Raw genomic sequence first — 20,718 nt, 5'->3', positions numbered from 1 at the left:
GTGGTGGCGGCAGTGGAAGGTGGGAAATGCTGACAATCAGAAGTCTCAAGTTAAAACTGCAAGTAGATTGGTAAATGGGTGGAGTGATACGTTTGCTCACACATAGTGAGCGTTGGTTAAAAAGTATCAGGGTTCAAGCACAAAATTTTCAACCTAGTAAGGATGCGGGGAAGGAAAGACAGGGTAGGCAGGAGTCCAATTCCAGTCCATTCAGTTCAACATACAATTCTTGAGACCTTGTACGTCCCATCCTTAATGCTTGGCATTGGGGATACAAAGGTAAATGAGACCCTCCCTGCCGCTGTGAAGCTCATTCTCTGGTGAGAGAGAGAAAGGCTGCCACGAACAAAAAACTCTAATCCAGTCTGATCTGGGCTGCCAAGGAGGTATGAACAAGGTAAAATAGGGGAAAATAAAATAAAGAACTACTGATTATATAGGAGTTAAAGAAAGCCTTTCAGAAGGGGCATATTGGTTAGTAATATGCACTGTTATAAGTAGAGCCCAAGTATATAGTGGCCAAGTATATATTCTGTATATATAGAGCCCAAGTATATATTCTGTTTTGCTATTAATCCAGCTTGTAAAGTGTTCACACCTCAGAAAAAAAATACAATACCATTATAACCCACCAAGCAGGAAATACGAATTACCCTTCATCTTCATCTCAAATGGAAGAATGAGTTTTTTTTGTTTGTTTGATTTTTTTTTTTTTTTTTTTTTTTTTTTTTTTTTTTTTGAGACGGAGTCTCACTCTGTTGCCCAGACTGGAGTGTAGTGGTGCCATCTAGGCTTACTGCAAGCTCCGCCTCCCGGGTTCATGCCATTCCCCTGACTCAGCCTCCCGAGTAGCTGGGACTACAGGCGCCCGCCACCACGCCCGGCAAATTTTTGTACTTTTAGTAGAGAGGGGGTTTCACCGTGTTAGTCAAGATGGTCTCGATCTCCTGACCTCATGATCCACCCGCCTCGGCCTCCCAAAGTGCTGGGATTACAGGCGTGAGCTACCGCATCCTGCCAGAATTAGCTGTTTTAAATAATTAAGGCAAGTGACTACCATTGGCTTGTTTGCTGTCAGATCCATTCCTTGCACTTTCTTTGCTCTGCTCTGTATTGCAGGAGGGCATAGCCCTGAAAAATGCAGCGATACTAGAATATCCAAAAGGAATCTCTGGGGGCCGATGGAAGGGAGGAAGGAAAGAGGAGCCAAGGTCTTTCTCTCTCTCTCTCTCCCTCTCCGCCCCCTCTTCCTGCTGCACTGTCTCTGGCAGGGTCTGTGTATTCTCTGTGGCATCAACACCATTCCTCCCATCTTCCAATTCCTTTCCCATGACCCCAGCTCCCATCTGTCAGGATCACTGGGATTTCAGCTTCCAGTGTTTCCTCCTGGCTCTTGCTCTGGTAGCCTAATCCCCATTCATTTTTCCACCAGCTGTAGGGATAAGAGTGGCTTGCTAGGGTTTTCATTTCATATCTTTTCACTTTCCCCTTTTCTCTTTTATCCCTCTAGCATCTTTGTAAGTAACTCCTTGTATTAATGCCTCCCCATTTTAATTTACCTGGCATGAGTTTTGTTTTCCTGGATGGACCCTTATTGAGTCAACAAGTTAAATTATTTTGTCTCTTCATGGAAGAATAAATAATTATTTCCAAAACTTTCCTGACTGTAGCCTTGGAAAAGATTCACTGCCTTTAATACATACTATAGTTTTGAAAAACTACAGCTGCACAATTATCTATTCTGATACAAATGCATGGAACATTCACGCACATAAATAAAGTCTTCAGTTTTCTCCTTGCTCTACAATGTGTTTTGAGAACATTTATGAAAATAAACTTTTCAGAGGTGGTAGCGTTTGTTAGTAGGTAGTAGGGAAGAAGGGGTATTCAGTATGTTAAATTTTCTCAGGAGTTAAAATGTTTCTGCATATAATCCGGATACACCCCCAGTCCTTCTAATTAGTAAAATCTTTCTTATCCTACAAAATTCAACTCAAATATTACTGCCTGGGACAAATACATTCTTCTCTTCTTTATGGGCACACAGCAATTTTACACATCTCAATCTTCTGTGTGGGTAGGTCTAGCCATGTGCCTTGGTTCTAGCCTTGAAACGGAAACAGAAGTGAGAGTATCATTTCTGGGCATGTCTCATAAAAAACCTCTTGAGTTGGCTTATCTGTGCTTTTTATTTTCCTTCTGCCTGCTGGCAAGAAGAAACACATGAGGATTTTGAAAGTGATGTGTTTAAGATGGGAGAGCCTGTGTCAGCCTGGGTCCTTGGAATACTACCAAAGTGGAGAGTCAACCTACTAGTCCATTTGCCCATCCAGGATGACTACATGAATCAAAATAAACTGCTTGTAAGCCACTATATACTTGGGCTCTACTTATAACAGTGCATATTACTAACCAATATGCCCCTTCTGAAAGGCTTTAACTCCTATATAATCAGTAGTTCTTTATTTTATTTTCCCCTATTTTACCTTGTTCATACCTCCTTGGCAGCCCAGATCAGACTGGGTTAGAGTTTTTTGTTCATGGCAGCCTTTCTCTCTCTCACCAGAGAATGAGCTTCACAGCGGCAGGGAGGGTCTCATTTACCTTTGTATCCCCAATGCCAAGCATTAAGGATGGGACGTACAAGGTCTCAAGAATTGTATGTTGAACTGAATGGACGAATTGGACTCCTGCCTACCCTGTCTTTCCTTCCCCCATCCTTACTAGGTTGAAAATTTTGTGCTTGAACCCTGATACTTTTTAACCAACGCTCACTATGTGTGAGCAAACGTATCACTCCACCCATTTACCAACCTACTTGCAGTTTTAACTTGAGACTTCTGATTGTCAGCATTTCCCACCTTCCACTGCCACCACCACTGTTCTACTGAATGCTGACCTCTCAGCCCCAGCTAGCTTCACTATGACTCACAGCATGGTAGTGATGCTTTAATATCCTGGGGATGAAAATAGGCATGTTTTATGAACACCTGATAAAATACACTTGAATTTATGCTCTAAGCTGTTATTTATTTAATTGAAAAAATAATCCTCATGCCTGGAACTCTCATTTCTAAATTTAAACATCATTAGCTATAATCCAGGATTAAACAAACTAACAACCTTGAAAACCCATGAGTCCTGAGGTCAGAACTAAGATCAATTCAATGAAATGCAGTTTTTTGGGGGATTTCTGCTGGAGCAGAACAAGGATAATAAAACAGCAGAATATGTCTTTATATTCTTTACTCAACAAAACTGAGAGTAAGCGGTGCCTTTTTAGCTTCTATTCACCTTACTGATACTCTGCTGGTAGGAATTATACAGATTCCTATGCTATTGCATTGCAAAGTAACTGAATCACAAAATGTCAAGGATAGAAGGTCCTTTGCAATTCATGTAGGCTGGTGATTTCTGCTATTTGAGGAATGTGGATTGTTTGAAATATACTCTCAAAGTTGTAGACACACACACACTTTACATATAACTTCAATAGTTCAAGTATTCCCTGGAGGACATCCGTAATCTCTCATTCATCCATGGATGCCCATTAATAAAATTTTTCTAGGAACTAACAAAAACATGTGGGTATCTGCTATCAGTTTTACTCCCTACAACACGAAATGGCAATACATGCCGCATCCACTCATTTATCAGTTTCTCCAAATCATGTTTCATCTACTTCTAGCTCCTACACACTGGGCTTGTAGGAAATTCAACCTCAATCTTTATGAAGAAGCCGATCTCATCTATTCCCACAGGATTAGGTAAAGGGTTTAAGGTCTTACCTTAAACCAGATCATTAGGAGAGTTGACACTACTTACAGCTGATGTGCCACAGGTACCCGTGCCATTAAGGCAGTGAACTTTCTAGCTGCGTTGCCAAGCTGGGGTAGGTGATCTTTTTCACTGTGGTTCTAGAAGCTCTTACTCCAAGTGTTCTATTATATCGGTGTCACCAAGCTACCCCATCAGAGGTATTGTCACCCCTTGGACAAGGGGAGGATTGTGACCATACGTGAAGGCAGGAACACAGCTATGACTGACTCTTGAGGTCCCAAACTCCAATTCTATCCCAGTTCTGGGGTAGAAACTAAAATTTTCTCATCTCCTACAGGTTTCATTCCTCTTCCTGGGAGAATTCGGCATGCATCTTTTCAACTGCTGAGGCTGTCTGCAGAATAGGAAGGAAGTCTATGGAAACAGTTGAGTACCTGGGCACGGGAAACAGACTACTTGGATTCAAGTTCCACCTTTACTACTGATTGGCTCCCTCAAATGCATTAGCTTCCTAGAGCTGTGGGAATAAATTACTACAGACTTGGTGACTTAAAGCAACAGACATCTATTATCTCACAGTTTGTGAGGCCAGAAGTCCAAAATGTTATCAGGGTCAGTTCCTTCTGGAGGCACAGAAGGAGAATCTTCTATGCCTCCCTCTGAGTTTTGCTGGCTGCCAGCAATTCTTGGCATTCCTTGGCTTGTACAAATGTCAGTCTAATCTCTGCCTCAATCCTCACATCACTTCACTTCTCTCTGTTTCTCTTCCCTTTTGTTTCTTCATAAAAGCCCTTGTTTTATTTAGGGTCCATGTCCACCCTAATCCAGGATCATCTTATCTTGAGATTCTTAATGACATCTACAAAGACAGCTTTCCCAACCAAGATCACGTTCACAGATTCTAGGTGGACATTTATTTTGGGTACCACCGTTTAACCCACTACAACAAATAAAGCAATTTTGTTAACCTCTTTGGTCCACAGTTACTAAGGATGATGATAAAACCAGTAAACTCTCCCATAAGTTTATTGAGGGTTAAATGAGTTGCACATAAAGCATTTAAAGACTTCCTGGTAAATAGTAAATCTTCCTTGAGATAGTATTTGCTATAAGGTGAGTGAACTTCTGAATAGAACTATTAATTCTGTTCTTGATCACTCAGTTCAAAGCCTCATTAACAAAACCCAAAGCCAGAGAGCATAAGTGCTAATAAACTCTTGTTTATGAAAACGTGGAAAATACACACACTGGAAAACACAAATTCCTCTGCTGCATCCTGTATCTATACTGTTTTACTATTAATAGATAGATTTTGGTGGTGAAAATGCCGACAGCCTGGCAGAAAGCCTTTTATTTAGCCCAAAGACTATCAAAATTTCTAGTGATACAATGTTAGAGATAAAACGAAGGTATGTTAAGGAAACTAGAACCACACTAGTTTTAACAGAGAGAATATAACAGGGAATTGGCAAATCAGGGAGAGCTGGAAATCAAAAAAAGGAAACACTGAGATGGTACAAAGACAGTAACAGCAGGTAGCAGCCACACTCCCAGCTAAGGAAACAAAGGGGAAGTGTTGGGGTCATTGGAACTTAGAAGCTTAGAGGGGCCCTGTGGATTTAGGAACCTATGGTAGTATAGTGCCCATGTAGTGCCGGTGTCTCTGGAGCTTGAAGAAAGACCCTCAAGCTGGGAATTAGACCCCACAGGAAGGGGCACTGTCTATCTTGTACTGTGTTTCTAGCAGATGGATGATGAGGATAGTCCTGAGAGCACTGGGAAAACTAGAAATTGGTCCCATCTGCTGCTCCTAAACCCAACTGCCACTCCTTGGATAAAGACCCCTTGCTGGAGTGACAACAGCAAGCAGGAAGAAGCAAGTCCCTTCCTTCTCCTCTAATCTTCTGGGCTTCTTCCAGTGCCCTCTGTGAACAGAACCAACCAGGAGGCCAACAGGCAAAGAGTAAAATGATTTGCAGAATCCAGCGACAGTGTCATGAAGCTGAGAATAAACAGTGTACTTGGAGTCAAGAAGCAACAGCTTAATGATTAGCATTTGATAACTACGCGGCAAACATTTACATGTATTATTTCCATTAATCCTCATAATGGTATTATATATGTCATGTAAGATATAGCGTAAGAATATAATAAACCTTTGATTACACCACCACTGCAAACAACAACTAAGGTTAGAAAAGTTAAGCCTCCCAGTGCCAAAGAACAAATAAGTGGCCAGGCAAAGATTTTAACCAAGGCCTGCCTGACTTAAAGATCATAGTCTTTTTAGTCTGAGACACCATCTGAATATCAGAGTTAAAATCTAAAATATTCTCAGCCAGCCTCCTGTAATGTTGTGTGAAATCTAAAAAAAAATATATGTTTACCAAGAATAAATGTAACATTGTGCATATGGACTGAAAATTTGCCCCATTATCAGAGAAATAATATATGTACCTTGGTGGCACAAAAAAGGATTAATGTGTTTTAGTCTATTGCATCATCATATTAATAACCATATGGTACCACTACCAAAAAAATACATGTGACTATTTTCTGCAGTGTCTAGAATAAGAAAGGTGATAACTCATATCTATTCTGCAATGATGAAGTCACAAATGAACATTTGTTTTTTTCAATTTGGGGAATTTTATCATCAGAGGAACTTTGGAAAACTATGCAAAAATGACCACGATGTAGGAATTAAAAACCTCTCCTGCTATCTAACCCATGCCCACCTCACCTGGTGTCAGAAGTAGAGTAATAACCTCCTGACTGGGCTCCCTATCTCAACCTGGCCAGTCATTCATTTTTCACCCTGTGGCTGATAATCTTTCCAAAATACAAATGTGCTCGTGTCACACCTGGTTGCAGTTTACCCCACAGCCCTTGCAGTGACATTAATATCACCTCATAGGGCCTCAAAAGCCCTCAGGTTCTTGTACTCATTTACGTCTTCAGATACACATGCACAGGTACACAGGCACCCCACACCCCACAACTGGATCTTGCTGATGCTTCCTAACTGTTAGACATCCTATTTTCTTGACTGATTCACCTTCCTGCCTCTAACTTCCATTTACACACCTACCCTATACCCACTTCTTGCCTGCTGTATTAGTCCAGGATTGCATTGTTATAAAGAACTACCTGAGACTTGATTTTCTTTTTTTAAAAAAAGAGTTTTAATTGGCTCATAGTTCTGCAGGCTGTGCAGGAAGCATGGCTAGGAGGCCTCGAGAAACATGTAATCATGGTGGAAGGCAAATGGGGAAGCAGGAATGTCCTACATGGCTGGAGCTGGGGAAGAGGCGAAGGGGGAGGTTCTCACAAAGAGATCTTGTGAGAACTCACTCACCATCACAAGAACAACAAAGGGAAAATCCAACCCCCATGATCCAATCACTGCCCATCAGGCTCCATCTCCAACATGGAGATTACAATTCAACATAAGATTTGGGTGAGGACACAACTCCGAACCATATCACCTGCTAGCTCCTGCTTATCTTCCTAGGAGTCAACGCAGGATTCATTTTATCTTGAAATCATCCTGGAAAGCCTCTCTTCCAGATTTCTGGGTTTCTAGCTCCTCCTTAAGCTTTGGTAGCATCCTGAGCCTCCCCTATCTCAGTGCAGATCATACTGTGCTGTCAATGCCATTTCCTTGGTGCCTCTAATAGATAGAAAATCATCTGAGAAAAATGATGGAGTTTGTTTCTCACTATTTTACCTCCACTACCAATAAGGGCCCAATGAATAATAGTACCATGATAGAATTCATTCTCAAATAAAAGATGAAGGAATTAGAATGGAATAAGGACATTAGCTTGTGAGAGTGTGAAAGCCATTCCACGGTATAAAACAACATACATACACTGGTTTTTCCATTTGGATCAGGAATCAGAGTTAGGACCAATGGATAGAAGTGAATTGAAAGTAGATTTTAATTCAATACAAAAATGTAAAATAATTAGAACAATCTGAAAATGTGGAATGCTGGTTTTAGAAATATGGGATTTCCTGTCATTGAAAACGTTCAAGTTTAGAGGCAGGATTAATAGGATGGCTAATAGGATATACACTCTCAATACCAACCTTAATATATTGGTAGATTTTTCTGGAGTGTTGTGTTGGAAAAGATTCTGAGACTCTGTGTGGGGATTGAAAGAAAAACTTACACAATCAATTATTAGAGTCTGTCAAGAACTTTATCAGGACTGAATGAAATATGTAGTAATTGTCCATACCTGTCCCCCTGCCCCATATCCCTGATTCTGTTCCATACATCACACACAGAGAGAGACAGAGGGAGAGAGAGACACAGAGAGAGAGAAGAGACATAAAATGAGAATCTTAATAGAGAGGTTCTCGTTTCTTTCGTCAAAAATCAGTCCCCTCATGGCTGACACTGCCTGGAAATTCTTATTTTCTTCTTTCTTTTTTGACTTAATGGAAAAAACTTAATGTCTACTGTCTCTTCTTTTAACTGGAAAGTGAGTAGCTTTGTAATAGTTAACACATCTTGATTTATTACTGCTTATGCCTTTAAACAGGAAAAAAAAAAAAAAAACAGAGAGAGAGAGAGAACTGGGTATATAGCTGCGGACAGAAAAGATACTAAGCTACAGGAAACCACAGCTAGTAAGCACACCGAGGTCTTCTAACTGGGAGCAGCATCCAACAGGATTAGGGAATTTTGCTAAACATTGGGCTCAATAAGATCATTTTATGAGAGAACATGAAAACAAGTCTCAGCACAGGATTTAAATTCCACAATTCTTGGGAAAAGAGAATCAAAGCAAACATTATCCTGGTGAAGGCAAGACTTGATGAACCACTCTGGATTTCTGCATTTGGTTCATTAAAGATCTTCAAGGAGTTAAATAAAGGCCATTTTATTAGCCATGCTGTTATTGTCTTTTTAGTACTGCCTTTTCTTACCATGTTAATCTTTGGTGTGCAACTAATGTCTTTTCTGCATTAAAGTCAGGAAGCCTGGTTGATACAAGGGCAGTGAACCATGAATTTTCTAGGTGGGTAATATACTGACTCTGGTAGACTCCACAGAGGTAAAAATAAATGGGCTCCTTTATTGCTTGTGGGAGCATTAAATGTGTGAACAGCACATATACCTGAGAGATACTAAATATTAAGCAAATGTCAGTTGTTATTATTGTAGTATTAATATTTTCACATGCTGTCAAATGTCAAGTCAAGGGATTTGCTCTCAAAGTGCTGCTTCTAGGACAAGTATAGGACCTTTGATTTGTAATCTCAGGAGTAAGTTAGCCAACATGAGGAAAGGATGAAATACGACTTAGAGACCAAGTGCGGATTTTGGAGACACAGACTTGAGTTTGAATTCTGACTCATCTACTTATTAACTATGTGGGCTTGGGCAATAATATGGTTTGAATCTGTGTCCCTGCTCAGATCTCATGTGGATTGTAATCCCCAGTGTTGAAGGTGGGGCCTGGTAAGAAGCCATTGGATCAGGGGCATGGATTTCCCTTAGGTACGGGCATTGCAAGAGTGAGTGAGGTTTTGTGAGATCTGGCCGTTTAAAGTGTGTAGCACCTTCCCCCATCCCTCTCTTGCTCCTACTTCTGCCATGTAAGATGTTTCGCTCCTCTTTTGTCTCTGCCAGAATTGGAAGCTTCCTCAGGCCTCCCCAGAAGCAGAAGCCGCTGTGTTTTTATACAGCATGCAGAAGCAAGAGCCGATTAAACCTCTTTTCTTGACACATTACCCAGTCTCAGGTATTTCTTTATAGCAATGCAAGAATGAACTAATATAGGTAAGCTATTTGCCTTCCCTGATCTCAGTTAATGGTCGGATTAAATAAGATTATGCATGCAATCAACCTAAGGGATTAACAATGCTTGGGGCAAAGTAAGTGCCCATGTTTTTAAATTTTAAAAATTATTTCTTATTATTTGTATACATTTATTTTGACTCAAGTTCCTTTCCCTTCAGTCAGTTCTCCACATTATAACCAAAGATCTGTTCCTGAAGTGTCAATCTGACCACATTGCTCTTTACTTACTCTTCTTCCTTGGTTCTCCTTTATACTCAGGAAAATTATAACAGGTCTTGTCTGGTGAATACATACCAGAAGCCAGGAGCTCTGCTAAGTGCTCCACTTATATCGTCTAATTTAATTCTTGAAATAACCCTGAGAAATAGCTACTGTTATTATCCTCACTTCACATATGAATAAACTGATATTAAGAATGGCTAAGCAATTTGTCCAAGATGACCAGATATTAATTATGCCTAGTGTTCCATTATCGGAACGCTAGGCACGTGGGAGTTATTTATATCCTACTGCTCAAGGTTGTCACCAAGGTCTGATTGGAAAAATTCAAAAAATTGCAACCTCAGGCATAAATGGGTTAGTGGTAAATGTCAGAATTTAAGTGTTTTGTTTGATTTCAAAGAATATGTCCTTTATAATTATAAAATTCTCCCTCTTAAACAGGCTCTTTTAGTGAAGAAGATTGGGCTTTTCATACTCTTACCCTGTTATTTCTCAAGTCTAATTCCTGGGCTCCCTTCCATGGTAACCCTGCCCTTTACCCACAGATGGCTTCTTATACTGTCTTGCCTCTGCACCCCTGGATTAACATTTCCTTTTTCTATAATATTTTAATTCTCCATTAAACATGGTTTTCTCATTGACTCTTGACTCTCACCATTCAAGACTCAATTCAGTTCTTATCTTTCTTGGAAGCTTCCTTAACTATCTAGGTTCCCATCAAGTCCTATGCATGTTTCCATGAAATTTCACCTGAAGTATATAGCCACTGGATATATCCTAGTAAATGGCTTAGTATTAGTCTACTAGAATTTTCATAAGAAGATATCACCAGCTGAGTGGCTTAATTAATAGAAATGCATTTTCTCACAGTTCTGGAGGCTGGAAGTCCAAGATCAGGTTGCTTTCTGGTGAGGCCTCTCTTCCTGGCTTACAGACGGATGCCTTCTTGCTGTGTCTTTTCATGGCCTTTTCTTTGTGCATACATAAATGGAGAAAGAGAAAAAGACAAAGAGACAGAGAAAGAGAGAGATGGAGAAAAAGAAAGATTTCTGATCTCCTTCCTCATCTTATAAGGACACCATACGGTCTTATTAGAACCCTACTATTAGGATATAATTAACCTTAATTATCTCCTGATGGCCCCATCTCCAAATACAGTCACATTGAGGGTTAGGCCTTCAATCTATTAATATAAATTTTGGGAGAGACACAATTTAGTCCACAACAAGGTGTTTTTTAAAATATAAATACATATTTTAGAATGTGGTCCATTATTGGAACGCTAATATATATATATATATGTATGTATGTATTACACTGAATTTCGTGAGTACATGATTTCCCTCTATAATCCAACATGTAATAATCACTCAGCATATATTTCTTGAATGAAAAAACAGAGAAACAAACAAATGAACATCTTTCATTGACTCTTAGTTGTATATGGAATGTAATCTAAATTCCTTTATCCACATACAAAGACCTCCATTGTTTGGCCCTACTTACTTCTCCAAAAGTGCCTCTACCTTTCTCCTAAGGCAATATTCTTAAACTTTAGTCTGCATAACAATTCCATGGAAAGCATGTTGAAAATGTAAGTTTCCAGGTACTAGCCCTAGGGAGTCAGCTTCTAGCAACCCCTAGACACATTAGTGGTTTCTGAATGAGAAGGTGCAAACGTTAAGAATGTAAGAAACACCAGTCTAGACAAATCCTCAACTCCTGGTTATAATAGATATCTATTTATATCTTGAAAATTGCTCCACTTAACTCTGGCCTTTTACCTTTCATCACACACAGTAACTTCAGGTTTGCTGAAGAACTAGTCCCCAGACAGGTACTTTTCTTCCCATTTCAGTGTGTAAGGGAGACATATTAACAAATCGGTTTCCAAGGTCAAATTAGAATTTAGTTGTTCCTTGTGAGGAGTCCAGGATTAGACTAGTCTTGCTCGAAAAGACAAGGTTAATCATTTTGATCCTAATAATAATTTTAAAAATCCATCAGTCAAACAAATAATCAGCCAGATTAATGCTCTCTGTACTGTGTTGACTTTATGGAGCTGCACAGGCTAAAGAATAGGAGAGATGTCTGTTAAAATCATAGTTGGAGGGGATTTAACTCTACATCCTCCTAAGGAGGGGCAATGATAACTTTGGAATCTGGAAAGGTTCTTAACTTGAAAATTTGGATAATTTACTAGCTTTTGGAAAATCTGAGAGATGACAATATTGGCCCTGTAGAACTCCCAGTAGGTTTAGAAAAAATATGTATATTAGGTTGGTGCAAAAGTAATTGTGGTTTTTGCCATTAAAAGAAATGACAAAAACCACAATTACTTTTGCACCAAGCTAAATAGAAGTATTAGGTAAATCTGTAACCTCTTGATTATAACTGAAATCAAGAGGTCTACCTAAAAAGCTTCTAAGTCTATCATTTCACTCAGTTGTTCTGTGAAGTTGTGTGACACGTGAAAGGAAAATAAATCTTTGGGCCCCCAAATCACTAAGTTAAAGGGAAAAGTCAATCTGGAAACTGCTTAGGGCAAACCTACCTCTTATTCTATTTGAAATCATCCCTCTGCTCACTGAGATAAATGCATATCTGATTGCCTCCTTTGGAGAGGTTAACCAGAAACTCAAAAGAATGCAACCATTTATCTATCACCTATCTGTGACCTGGAAGCTCCCTCCGTGCTTCGAATTGTCCCATCTTTCCAAACAGAACCAATGTACATCTTACATATATTGATTGATGTCTCATGTCTCCCTAAAATGTATAAAACCAAGTTGTGCCCTGACCACCTTGAGCGCATTGTCATCAGGACCCGCTGAGGTTGCATCATAGGCACACATCCTCAACCTTAGCAAAATAAACTTTCTACATTAACTGAGACCTGTCCCAGATTTTCAGGTTTCACAGACAACATCAGCAAAATAATGGAGATTTATTCTATGGAAAGTGAAAATGCAACAGATCTCTGAACTATTGGGAAAGGTAGGGAAAGGGTAGTTACCCTGTGTATCAGTGCTTTCATACAGACAACAGGGGAATTAAGTGAGAGATTTCAAGGTGATTCTTTGACCTCTACCTCTTCTTCTCACTTGACTCTTTCAAAACATTGGAAGTAAAACTCATATCCCAAGCAGAACACTGAAAGAGTCTTCTCTTAGGATGAGGATGGGGTTGGGAGAAGAAAGATAAGGAAGTAGTTGAGAAACTACTGGTTATCAGTAGTTTCTGATAATCAGTAGTTTCTGGGAAGATGGGTTACAGAACAGGTGACTCAGGATGATTCAGGTTAGAGAAGGTGACCAGGGGTGACTCAGGATGGAGCAGGTGACCAGGGGTGACTCAAGTCAAAGCAGGTGACCAGGGGAACGGGTGTGAACTACTGGATTAGAACTGGCGGGAAGGTTGTTTACTGAAACTAGAGACAAGGGGGCCCCGAAGAAAACCAGGAAGTTAAACTTTAAAATGGAGAACAAAGAATAAGAGAGCCGAACATACTGGCATACTGATTCTTTGAAAAGAAACTTGGAGTTCACTATATTTAACAGGAGATAATATAAGAAAGGAGAACCCAGGAATAAGAAATCTCCAGAGAAGTAGGGAGAAAGGAAATAAATAGAGGAACTGTCAAAGAGGCTTAACATACTAATCAACAGTCTCAGAAAGAAAGAACAGAGTAGATGGAAGGAAGGGAATATTCATCAAAATAATGAAATAAAATTATCAGGATTGAAGGTCTTTAGTTTTCAGGTTACAAAGGCTCACACAGTGGCTAGTACAGTGGAAGAAAATAGACCACATCAACATACATTATCATGCAAATAATAATACCAGGAACTAATATTCTAAAAGTTTCCAAAAGGAGAGAAAAAAACTAAAGATAAAATATAAAGGAAAGGCTGGACCTGTAATCCCAGGACTTTGGGAGGCTGAAGCAGGTGGATCGCTTGAGCCCTGGAGATTGAGACCAGCCTGGGCAACACGGAAAAACCCTGTCTCTACAAAAAATACAAAAGTTAGTTGTATGTGACGGCACACACCTGTAGTTCCAGCTATTTTGGAGGCTGAGAGGTAGGAGAATTGCTTGAGCCTGGTAGGCTGAGGCTGCACTGAGCTGCAATTGTGCCACTGCACTCCAGCCTGGGTAACAGAATGATACTCTGTCTCAAAAAATAAATACACAAAATAAAAATAAACAATAAAAGAAAAAAATTTAAAAGCAACACCAGACAATATTGTTTGTGGTGAATTTAGTGAAAAGAATATTTTAAAAACTAAGACAATTTTAAATTAAGGCCATTATTAATATCAAAGGAAAAAATTATATAGGAAAGGAAAAGCGATCTCATGTTTGTAGTCAAAATAAAGTAAATATTAAGTATTAATTGAACCAAATTATGATATAGCTATTTTAGGAGGATTGAGTTGGGCAACAGAAAGTGTACTGTGTGGAGTTTTGGAGTAGTGGTAAGAAATAGATAAATTCTCAATACTAAAAAAATTTCAAAAGAAACAAAGAAGTTGAAAGTAGCTGCATCTTTGGAATATAAAATGAAGGGTGAGAGTGAAGGAAGGCCGGGAAGAAAATGTTATTTTTATAATAAACCTCTAAAACCCCTTTGACTCTTTAAACAAAAACTAAGTTTGAGATTAGAGAGAGAAAGAAAGAAAAAGAGGGAGACAACAAGAGGAGAGAAACTGTCACTTGATAATTTATTGAATTTGTGATTGTTATAGAATATTTAACTTGTTTCTTTTTTTAACTTTTATTGTAGGTTTGGGGATACACGTGAAGGTTTGTCACATAGGTAAACACATATCATAAGGGTTTATTGTACATATTATTTTATAACCCAGGTATTAAACCCAGTACCAAATTCTTGTCTTTTCTGCTACTCTCACTGCTCCCATCCTCCTGCCTCAAGTAAACCCCAGTATCTGTTGTTTCCTTCTTTACATTTATAAGTTCTTATCATTTAGCTTCCACTTATAAATGAGAACATTCAGTATTTTATTTTCTGTTCTTTTGTTAGTTTGCTAAGGATAATAGCCTTCAGCGCCATCCATGTTCCCACAGAAGACATGATCTTGTTATTTTTTATGGCTACATAGTGTTCCATGGTATATATGTACCATAACTTTTATCAGACCTATCACTGATGGGCATTTAGGTTGATTCCATGTCTTTATTATTGTGAATAGTACTGCAATGAACAATCGTGTGCATTTATCTTTATGTTAGAATTTACATTCCTCTGGGTATATACTCAGTAGTGGGATTGCTGAGTCGAATGGTAGTTCTGCTTTTAGACCTTTGAGGAATTGCCATAGTGCTTTCCACAATGGTTTAACTAATTTATACTCCCACCAACACTGTATAGTGTTCCCTTTTCTCCACAACTTCACTAGCATCTGTTATTTTTAAACTTTCTAATCGTGTGAGATGGTATCTCATTGTGGTTTTGATTTGCATTTCCCTAATGATAAGTGAAATTGAGCTTTTTTTCATATACTTGTTGGCCTCATGCTTGTTTTCTTTTGAGAAGTGTCTGTTTATGTCCTTTGCCTAGTTTTAAACGGGGTTGTTTTTCTGTTGTAAATTTAAGTTCCTTACAGATGCTGGATATTAGACTTTTGTCAGATGCATAGTTTGCAAATATTTTCTCCCATTCTGTAGGCTATTTCCTCTGTTGATATTTTCTTTTGCTGTGCAGAAGCTCTTAAGTTTAATTAGATTCCACTTGTCAATTTTTGCTTCTGTTGCAATTGCTTTTGGTGTCTTGGTCATGAAATTTTTGCCTGTTCCTATGTCCAGGATGGTATTGCCTAGGTTGTCTTCCAGTGTTTTTATAGTTTTGAGTTTTACATTTAAGACTTTGATCCATCTTAAGTTGACTTTTGTGTATGATGTAAGGGGTCCAGCTTCAATCTTCTGCGTGTGGCTAGCCAGTTATCCCAGCCCTATTTATTGAATAGAGGGTCTTTTCCCCATTGCTTTTTTTTTTTTTTTTTTTTTTTTTTTGGTCAACCTTGTCAAAAATCAGATGGTCATAGATGTGCACCCTAATTTCTAAGCTCCCTATTCTATTTCATTGTTCTGTGTGCTTGCTTTTGTACCAGTACCATGCTGTTTTGGTTACTGTAGCCTTGTGTTATAGTTTGAAGTCAGGTAACATGATGCCTCCAGCTTTGTTTCTTTTGCTTAGGATTGCTTTGGCTATTTGGGCTCTTTTTTGGTCCCATTTAAATTTTAAAATAGTTTTTTCTAGTCCTGTGAAGAATATAACTTCTAGTTTGATAGAAATAGCATTGAATCTGTAAATTGCTTTGGGCAGTATAGCCAATTTAATAATATTGATTCTTTCTATCCATGAGCATGGGATGTTTTTCCATTTGTTTGTGTATTCTCTGATTTCTTTTAGCAGTGTTTTGTAACTCTCATTGCAGAGATCTTTCACCTCCCTGGTTAGATGTATTTCTAGGTATTTTATTCTTTTTCTGTCAACTGTAAATGAGATTTCCTTTCTGATTTGGCTCTTGGTTTGGCTGTTGCTGTATAGGTAGGCTAGTGATTTTTGTACATTGATTTTGCATCTTGCAACTTTGCTGAAGTTGTTTTTCAGCTGGAAGAGCTTTTAAGATGAGACTGTAGGGTTTTCTAGATATAGAGTCAAGTTCTCTAATTCGTTTCTTATATGCCACTGGTCACAGAAATGTAATTTGTAAGATGGCAGCATATGTTTATGTAATTCACCATATAAACAGGAGAGTAAGAATTTAATATTTGTTGATAGTTAGTTGAACTTTTAAACTTAATTTTGTGTGAAGTACTTAACAAAATTTTAGTTAAATGTATTACTTTTATTAAAGATATAAAATAAAATATGCAAGCATTGGTTGTATGTAGAGAGTGAAGGCCAAGACTATCATTTTATATTTCATTTCATTCACATAAAATAATTTCTAAGTTCCCTTTTGATTTCATCTTTGACCAACAACTTATTTAAAAATATGTTTTTTTTTCCTCCAATATTTGAATCATTTCCATAGACTTTTGTGTTATTGATTTCCGATTTAATTCCATTATGTTAAGATTATAATTTGTATGATTGAATGCATTCAGTCTTAAAATTTATGGTATATATTGGTGCTTGTTTCACAGCACAGGATATGGTACATCTCAGTAAATGTTTCACATGCACTTCAGAAGAATGAGTATTCTGCTGTTATTGATGAAATTATTCTATAAATATCAGTAAGATCAAACTTGTTGATAATGTTGCTCACGTTCTTATTTTCTACTTTTTAAAATAAATGATTGAGAGGAGAGTATTGAAACCTGCAACTGCAATTGTGAATTTTTTTTTTGCTTCTATCAGTGCTTGCTTCTTGTATTTTGAAGATCTTTTATTAATTGTGGGTTTTGGGATTTTATATCATGTTGAGGAACTGATCACTTTATTAACAAAAATGACTTTCTTTACCTCTGGTTATGTTCCTTCTTCTAAAATCTACTTTGTCTAATATTAATATAGCAACTCTAGCTTTTAAAACTAGTGTTACAATGATTTAACTTTTACTTTGTTTTAAATTTTAACCTATTTGTGTCTTTGTACTTAAAGTATGCTTCTTGTAAGTAGAATTTAAATGATCTATTTTATTCACTCTATTATATTCTGAATTTTAATTGGAGTATGTGGATAATTTACAATTAATGTGTTACTAATATTTCATGTTTAGGTCTATCACCTTGCTGTTTGTTTTCTATTTGCTCCACTCATTCTTTTTCTCCCTTCTTTTGGATTAACTGAATATTTTCTCACTGAATTTTATTTCTTCATTGAATAAGTATCTGTAACATTTTGTTGTTATTTTAGTGCATGCTATGTAACTTAAAGCATGCACCTTTAAAATTATTTCAATAGGTTTTGGGAAGCAGGTGGTATTTGGTTACCTGAATAAGTTCTTTAATGGTGATTTCTGAGATTTTGGTGCACCCGACACCCAAGTAGTATACATTGTATCCAATGTGTAGTCTTTTATCCCTTACCCACCTCCCACCCTTTCACCCAAAAGTCCATTGTATCATTCCTAAAAGCATACATATTTAAATTACCACAGTCTGCCTCCAAGTGCTATTATACTACTTTGTATATAAGAACTTGATGACAGTATCTTCCATTTCTCCCTTAGTTTTATGTCACTTTTGTAATATATTGTACTTTTGATATGTTATACTTCCCACAATACATTGTTATGATATCTGTTTAAGGAATCCATGATCTTTTAAACATTAATAAGAAAAATGTTGTACATTTTCTTAGAGAGTTACCATTCCCAGTGTTCTTGTTTCTTTGCATGGAACCTGATTTCCATCTGGTATCATTTTTCTTTTTCCTAATGGACTTCCTTTAACATTTATTCTGGTATAGGTATGTTGGAAATTAGTTCGTTCAGATTTTATATGCCTGAAAAAGTCGTCATTTTGTCTTCATTTTTCAAAGATAGTTTTCCTGGAAGTAGAAGATGCTACTTCACTGCCTTCTGATTTGCATTATTTCTATGAAACCATTTGCTAACTGGAGCTATCTCGGTTCCAGGGAGATATCCAGGCATTCAGAGTACCTGCTTGCTTGGTCAAGCAGCCTGAGTCACCCCATCCCTCCTGAGAAGAAATCTTAGTGCTGGGAGACTGCTTCATTCCCAGGCAAATCTCCAGGCACTAGAATCACCACTTACTAGTATCAGCAGCCTGAGCTGTCCCACCCTTCCTGTGCAGAAACCCTGATGCAAGGGAGGACCTCTCCACTCCAGGCTCAGGCAGATCTCCAGGCATTCAGAGCAACTGTTCGCCTGGTTCAGCAGCCCTAGCCATGCCCCCTTTTTGGACATAGATCTTGGTGCAGTGGGGCTTTCTCTGCTCAATGCCCAGGCAGATCTCTCAGTATCTGGAGCACTTGTTCACCTGGATCAGCAACCTGAGACACACCACCATTCCTGAACATAGATCATGTGGCAGAGAGGACCTCTCTGCTCCACACCCAGGCAGATCTCCAGGCACTTGGAGCATAAGCTGACCTTGATCAGCAGCCTGAGCCAACCCACCAATCCTATGCAGAGATCTTAATGCAAGGAGGCCTTCTCTGCCTCAGACTCAGGCATATCTCCAGGCACCTGGAGTACCTATTTCCCTAGATTAAAAATGTAGGCCATCCCCTGAACCTGGCAGGTGGAGGTTGCAGTGAGTTGAGATTGCACCACTAGACTCCAGCCTGGCGACAGATCAAGGCTCCGTCTCTAAATAAATAAATAAAATAAAATAAAATAAAATAAAATAAAATAAAATAAAATAAAATAGAAGTATAGGCCATCCCATCCCTGTGCAGAGAACTTGGAGCCAAGGATGTTTCCCAGTCTTATGCCTAGGCACACCTCTGGACATTTGGTGGCTGCCCACTGGATTCTCCCTCTGTGCTGGTGCCTGCCCTCACGGGAACTTTAGGCAGACCTGCCCAGTTCAGCTCCATCCTTTTTGGGCCCTGACCCTCATAGGCTGAACAGAGAGCATTCTAGGAATCAGTCCATTTCCTGAGGCAACAGAGAGCTTCTACCATTAAACAAGAATCAAGTATATACCCAGTCAGGTTGGCCACAACTGGCTGTGATATGTAAGTGCCATCTATGGGCTGGCAGTTAGAACTTCACAGCTCAATATGAAACCTGTGGAATGAAGTGCATAGGGCTGTAAAAGCAAAGCCAAAAAGACCCTACCCAGCATTTGCTAAAGTCACCCCACCTGGGGCAGGGGAAGGAAAAGAGAAAGAAAAAATAATAATAACATTACAGGGAAATAAAGAAAATGAAAAAAAAAACATTCTACCTGCATGAAAATAATTACAAAAATTAAAAGTGCCAGTGTCTCCAGATAAGAAGAAACTAGGACAAGAATTCTGGCACCATAAAAAATCTGAATACAGTGACATCACCAAAGGATTGCACTAGATTTACAGCAATGGTCCCTAACCAAAATGGAATCTCAGAAATGACAGGAAAATAATTCAAAGCATGGATTTCAGAGAAGCACAATAAGATCAAAGACAAGGTTGAAAATCAACACAAATAATCTTCTAAGCTAATCCAGAAAATGAAGAAAGAGATCAACATCTTAAAAACAAATCAATCAGAGCTTCTGGAATTGAAAATCTCACCTAAGGAATTTCAAAACACAACTGAAAACTTCATCAATAAACTGGTCCAAGTAGAAAAAAGAATTTCAGGGATTGAAGACAGGTATTTTGAACTAACCCAGTCAAAAAATAAAGAAAAAAAATTTTAAAAATCAACCAAGTCTTCAAGAACTATGGGATTATGTAAAGTGACCAATCCCTGGCATTCCTGAAAAAGAAGGGGAAAAGTAAACAACCTGGAATATATATTTGAGGGAATAATTTAAGAAAACTTTTATAATCTTGATAGAAAAGTAGACATATACAGTAGTATATGTTAGTATATGCTAGAAAAGTAGACAGATACAGGAAATCTAGAAAACACCTGCAAGATACTATACAAAATAAACATCATCAGACTGCCCAAGGCTGAAACTAAAGAAATAATCCTAAAGACAGTTAGAAAAAAATGGCAGATCATGTACAAAGGGAACTCCATCAGGCTAACAGTGGATTTCTCAGCAGAAACCTTACAAGCCAGGAGAGAATAGAGGCCTATTTTCAGCATTCTTAAGGGAAAGAAATTCCAGCCAAGATTTTCATGTCCCATAAAACGAAGCTTCGTAAGCAAAGGAGAAATAAAATAATTTTCAGATAGGCAAGTGTTAAGGGAATTTATTACTACTAGACCAGCCTTACAAGAGGTTTTTAAAGAAGTTC

General features: G+C 38.3%; 1 long non-coding RNA gene across 3 annotated transcripts in view; it reads right to left on the bottom strand.

Annotated features, from left to right (window-relative positions):
• Nucleotides 1-3,908, bottom strand: part of LOC108538076 (uncharacterized) — a 60,628-nt gene extending 56,720 nt beyond the window's left edge. For 2 of the 3 annotated variants that reach the window (XR_001887994.1, XR_001887996.1), the window contains exon 1: nt 3,789-3,879. This is a non-coding gene — a long non-coding RNA (uncharacterized LOC108538076). Of the gene's footprint in view, nt 1-3,788 lie in introns of all 3 variants that reach the window. The other variant, XR_001887995.1, reaches the window with a different exon arrangement.
• Between the last annotated feature and the right edge of the window lie 16,810 nt (nt 3,909-20,718).

Source organism: Rhinopithecus bieti, unplaced genomic scaffold, assembly GCF_001698545.2.
Source record: "Rhinopithecus bieti isolate Rb0 unplaced genomic scaffold, ASM169854v2 scaffold_15136, whole genome shotgun sequence".
Lineage (NCBI taxonomy): Eukaryota > Metazoa > Chordata > Mammalia > Primates > Cercopithecidae > Rhinopithecus > Rhinopithecus bieti.
Note: the sequence above shows the minus strand (reverse complement) of the source record. Positions and strands in the feature narration are given on the sequence as shown.